This window comes from Ipomoea triloba, chromosome 4, assembly GCF_003576645.1.
Source record: "Ipomoea triloba cultivar NCNSP0323 chromosome 4, ASM357664v1".
NCBI classification, from domain to species: domain Eukaryota; kingdom Viridiplantae; phylum Streptophyta; class Magnoliopsida; order Solanales; family Convolvulaceae; genus Ipomoea; species Ipomoea triloba.
Window position 1 is genome coordinate 24,949,140 of NC_044919.1, and position 6,000 is coordinate 24,955,139.

The 6,000-nt window shown below is 34.3% G+C and overlaps 1 pseudogene; it reads left to right on the plus strand.

The window, feature by feature from the left end:
- The first annotated feature begins 3,063 nt into the window (after window positions 1-3,063).
- LOC116016049 lies at window positions 3,064-4,705 on the plus strand (annotated as a pseudogene).
- Window positions 4,706-6,000: the final 1,295 nt, after the last annotated feature.

The window sequence follows — 6,000 nt, forward strand, 5'->3', positions numbered from 1 at the left end:
AACAATATCCTCAGTTTTAACTTCTCGCCCAAAACAGACCTATAATATTATGGTTTGCGTAATATTATAAAATATGGTAATATAGTTCCTATCCCTAATACAATTGTAAATTAAAATAGAATTCCTAATAAAATATATTCTTCCCCACGTTCCTATTCGTAATACAATTCTAGACTAGAATTACTAATACGTTCCTATTCGTAATACAATTCTAGACTAGAATTACTAATGGTAATAATTCAGTAATACAATTCTAGACTAGAATTACTAATGGTAATAATTCAGTATATATATTTCTCTGCAATGCAATCTATACTTCTATACTATTAATAAAAACAATATTCTCAATTTTAACTTCCCGCCCAAAACAGATCTATAATATTATGGTTTGCGTAATATTGTAAAATATGATAATACAATTCCTATCCCTAATACAATTGTAAATTAAAATAGAATTCCTAATAAAATATGTTATTCCCTACGTTCCTATTCGTAATACAATTCTAGACTAGAATTACTAATGGTAATAATTCAGTATATATATTTCTCTGCAATGCAATCTATACTATTAATAAAAACAATATCCTCAGTTTTAACTTCTCGCCCAAAACAGACCTATAATATTATGGTTTGCGTAATATTGTAAAATATGATAATACAATTCCTATCCCTAATACAATTGTAAATTAAAATAGAATTCCTAATAAAATATATTCTTCCCTACGTTCCTATTCGTAATACAATTCTAGACTAGAATTACTAATGGTAATAATTCAGTATATATATTTCTCTGCAATGCAATCTATACTATAAATAAAAACAATATCTCAGTTTTAACTTGTATTATGGTATGGTGCTTAATATTGTACAAAATATGAAAATTTGGCATAATTCAACCCGCAAGGCCAACCAATTTTCTGAACGACATTCGTGCATGCAGGTGTCGACGCACGAGTCAAGCCTTTTTAAGTTCATTTTGGGATTTCATTTGCACCCCCTCCCCCCTTGCGTGCGAGAGAGAGCCTCTATGCTATACAATTCANAATTACTAATGGTAATAATTCAGTATATATATTTCTCTGCAATGCAATCTATACTATTAATAAAAACAATATCCTCAGTTTTAACTTTCCGCCCAAACAGACCTATAATATTATGGTTTGCGTAATATTGTAAAATATGGTAATACAATTCTTATCCCTAATACAATTGTAAACTAAAATAGAATTCCTAATAAAATATATTCTTCCCTACGTTCCTATTCGTAATACAATTCTAGACTAGAATTACTAATGGTAATAATTCAGTATATATATTTCTCTGCAATGCAATCTATACTATTAATAAAAACAATATCCTCAGTTTTAACTTCCCGCCCAAAACAGACCTATAATATTATGGTTTGCGTAATATTATAAAATATGGTAATACAGTTCCTATCCCTAATACAATTGTAAATTAAAATAGAATTCCTAATAAAATATATTATTCCCTACGTTCCTATTCGTAATACAATTCTAGACTAGAATTACTAATGGTAATAATTCAGTATATATATTTCTCTGCAATGCAATCTATACTATTAATAAAAACAATATCCTCAGTTTTAACTTGTATTATGGTATGGTGCGTAATATTGTACAAAATATGAAAATTTGGCATAATTCAACCCGCAAGGCCAACCAATTTTCTGAACGACATTCGTGCATGCAGGTGTCGGCGCACGAGTCAAGCCTTTTTAAGTTCATTTTGGGATTTCATTTGCACCCCCTCCCCCCCTGCGCGCGAGAGAGAGCCTCTATGCTATACAATTCAATAAGCCTTAGAAAAACTCTTGTATAAGTAGTGGTGCAAACCACTTCTCAAACCAATGTGGGACAAAAGTTACTTGAAAGGTTTTTTTCTATATTTTTCTAACTCAAATGGGTCAACTTTGAGAACCAATTTCTCATTCACCCATTATCAGTTTTGAGCGTACAATATATCAATCTTTTCGTCTAACTACGAATAACATGAATCCACTTTGACCCGATCCAAATCGAAAGTGGACCCCACATATATTTGTACCACAATATTGCCAGTAAAATGACATTTTATGCTAATTTTTTTCCAACATTTATTTGTCCAGAGAATATCAACGTGTTGAAGGAAGAAGATGATATATAGTGAAGGGCAATATCATCTTCACTATATATCATCTTCTTCCTCCAACACAACGCTCTACGGTCAACCAACAATTACTCAACTGATTATCCCATTACTCCCATGAAAATTTTTTCTCTAATATAGTTATACTTACTGAATATCAAAATATAAGTGTACCTCAAGATCTTGCAATAACTAACCGACAAGTAATTAAATTAATGAATATGATGCAATAATGTAAATTATCTACCTATTGCATTTATACACTTATTTTAGAACACTGAATTTTTGTGATATTTGTTGCATGCAAGGAAGACTCATACTATAATTGCATTTATACACTTATTCATACTCATATTCATACACTTATACATTTATACACTAGTAATAATAATAATAATACTGCTACTGCTACTACTGCTGCTCTTACTACTGCTAATATTACTACATCTACCACAACGTAAGGACATTTTAGTCATTTTGTCACTTCTTACCTTTTAATTCACTGTACTCCTATTTCTGCATATCAAACACTGTAATTTCAATTCGTACTTTATTCATTGAATTGCAATTCTACCGAATTACAATTCTTTTCCACCCTAATTCCCTCCTTCCAACCAAACGCCCTGTAAAAGTCTTGCCTGGCTGTCCCGACAAAGACCATATTAGTTATTTTCCCAACAACAAGGTTTCTGTCATTATTAACTTAAATTATTAACAAATTGTAGAAGCCAAGAGAATCTTAATTAATTTGACTAAAACAAATGGTGCCCTACATCTTGGAATTGAAACTAATATGGTCTTAAATTTATTGCACTCACACCTCACAACCTAAGGCAATTATATTCCAGTTGATACTGCTTCTTCAATCCTCTGAAACATTACAGAGATTAGAGAACATACATATATACACAATATATGGCTTGTGTAGCTGTTGCTTCTCTTATGCAGGCTGAGCCCCGTCCACTTGTACGAGACAATCACCTCATCTCTCCCAACAAAGATTTCATCCAATCTCTCCATCAAAAGCTTCCATCTCTTATACAACAATTGGATGATGAGAAGAGATGCCACAGTAGTGTTGGAGCAATTAAGCACCTGGAAACAAAGCTCAGAGATTTAGCTTTCAGAGTTGAAGATGAAATCGAATCCCAAATAGCACATCTTTATGAGACTCCATTTTGTCACATTTTTCATCCACTTCCATATCTCAGACTTGGCCATATTTTGCAACAGCCAATAGAAGATATTGACGTCATTAAGGAAGAATTGGTGAAAATCAAGAATGGGTACTCAGATCTGCTAGGAGAAAAGTATGAACATGATGATGTCTTACCAACCCGGCAAGCTTCACACTCTGCGACCACAATGGTTGAGAAAGCCAATGAGTTCGAGAAAATAAAGGAGATGCTAATTCAACATCCATCTAAGCAACGAGAAGTTGCGTCCATTAAAGGTATGGGAGGTATTGATAAGACAACACTAGCTAGAAAAATTTTCGAGGATTCGTCAATTGTTTCCCACTTTGACAAGAAAGCATGGGTTGTTGCATCGCAGCTTCATAGTAAGAGACAAATGCTGATTGGACTTCTTAATTCTATTTTCCAACTGGGCAATGCAGAAAGCTCCTCAGATGAGGTCCTTGCATTAAAGCTCTACCAATGTTTGAAGGGTCATAGGTACTAAGTTGTAATAGACAACGTGTGGAGCAGAGAAGCATGGGATGATGTCAAAGCTTGCTTTCCTGATGATAGTAATGGTAGTCTAGTATTGTTAACTACTCGTCTTGAAGAGGTGGCTAATTGTATTTGGTTCAACGATGACTTCTCTCTTCAAATGTATTTATTGGATGAAAGTGAGAGTTAGAATCTATTTTGTGAAAAAGGCAAATAGATCTCGCATTGTTGAGTTTGAGAAGATTGGAAGACCAATCGTTGACAAGTGTCAGGGACTACCTCTGGCAATTGTTGTGGCGGCAGTTTTATTTTTCAAATTCAACACACTAGATAAGTGGAAGAATATTGCAAAAGCTCTAAATTCATCCGCAACCAATACTATTGTCGAAACATGTTCAAGAATATTCTCATTGAGTTACAATCACTTGCCTCACAACTTGAGAGCATATTTTTTACATTTGGGAGTTTTTCCAGAAGATGAGAACATCGGTGATGGCAAATTATTGCATGGACCATGGTCCACACAGCTGTGTGGACCAAAAATAAAAAGTACATTATTTTTGTATTGAAGGTACATTATTTTTGTACTGTAGGTACATTATTTTTGTACTGAAGGTACATTATTTGATAGTATCTATCAAATAATGTACCTACAGTACAAAAATAATGTACCTTCAGTACAAAAATAATGTACTTTTTATTTTTGGTCCACACAGATGTGTGGACCATGGTCCATGCAATAATGATTGATCCGTGATAGAGATCTTTCGAGATTATGGGCTGCAGAAGGACTCATAAAGGCATATGAGAATGAGAGCTTAGAGGCAATGGCTGAAAACAACATACAAGAACTTGCGGATAGAAACCTAATCCTAATAACCTAGCTAAGTTATTGTGGAAGAAAAATTAAGACGTTTATAATGCACGATCTATTGCATGCCTTTTGCGTGAGAGAAGCTCAGAACGAGAACTTTTTGCATGTCTTAGGTAGAAACAATGGTCCCAATTTCTCGTCACCGAAACATTTCCGTTGGGTATGTATCAAATTATCATCAAGTTTTAAAATCCGCAGGCTGTATTCTTTTTCGGAAAAATTCCGTTCCATATTTTGTTTTGAGGAAAGTTATGTGGGGGATGATTATGTTTTGGAATTGCACAAGTTCAATCGGTTAAGAGTCTTGTACATGGCTGATATTGAGGTCTACCTGAACCACAAGATTGCGGATCTCGTCCATTTGAGATACCTATCCAATTCAATAATAGTTGATGGTAAAAATAAATTAAAGCGGTTTAGAGCTTGGAATCTTCATACACTTTCTATTAAGGGTGTATTTGGAAACCCGGAAAATGATTTCTTACAATATTTGTAGACATCCTCCCAAGTTTGTTTGTCCAAACTTGCAAAGCATTTCTGAGTTGAAGGATTTGCATTAATATTGCAAGAATATTGATTTCCTTGCAACCAGTTCATGCCTGAAGAATTTATGTGCTTATTGGTTCCACATGGATATGGATAATATCAACAACCTTGCCTGTTTACACCACCTTGAAAGGCTCAAAATTATTTGTGGTCATGGTCTCACAAATACTGTATGGAACCAAATTGCTCTCCTCAAAAGCATTAAGAAGTTATCACTTTCTTTCTCGGGAATTCAAGGGGAGGAAGTTAATGTTCTTAGCAAGTTGCCTAGGCTCGAAGTGCTCAAATTGAAAAGGGGCGCTTGCAGAGGTGAAGAGTGGGAACTAACAGAGGAGACGGAATTCTCGGAGTTAATTTTTTTGGGAATTTTTCACTGTGATCTCAAGCAATGGAAAGCCAGTGAAGAGCATTTCCCGAAACTTGAACACTTGCTCATCCATCAGTGCATTCCATTGAAAGAGATCCCAAGCGATTTTGCAGAAATTTCTAACTTTGAAGTCAATCAAGTTAGCATACTGTCTCCCTTTCTTGGTGGATTCAGCCAAGCAAATTCAGAAAGAGCAACACGGGTATGGAACTAGTAATATGGTTGCCTTAGAGAAAGATACAATTGGGATGTGTGGAGAAACTGATCTTGATCTTCTATTATATGGGCTTGATGAACTTGAGATTGATGAAGTTAAGCAGTACGTGAGGAGCAAAGGAAAAAAATGGTACGTCTACCTACCGATATATACTCATTATATTCTATTTCTTTCA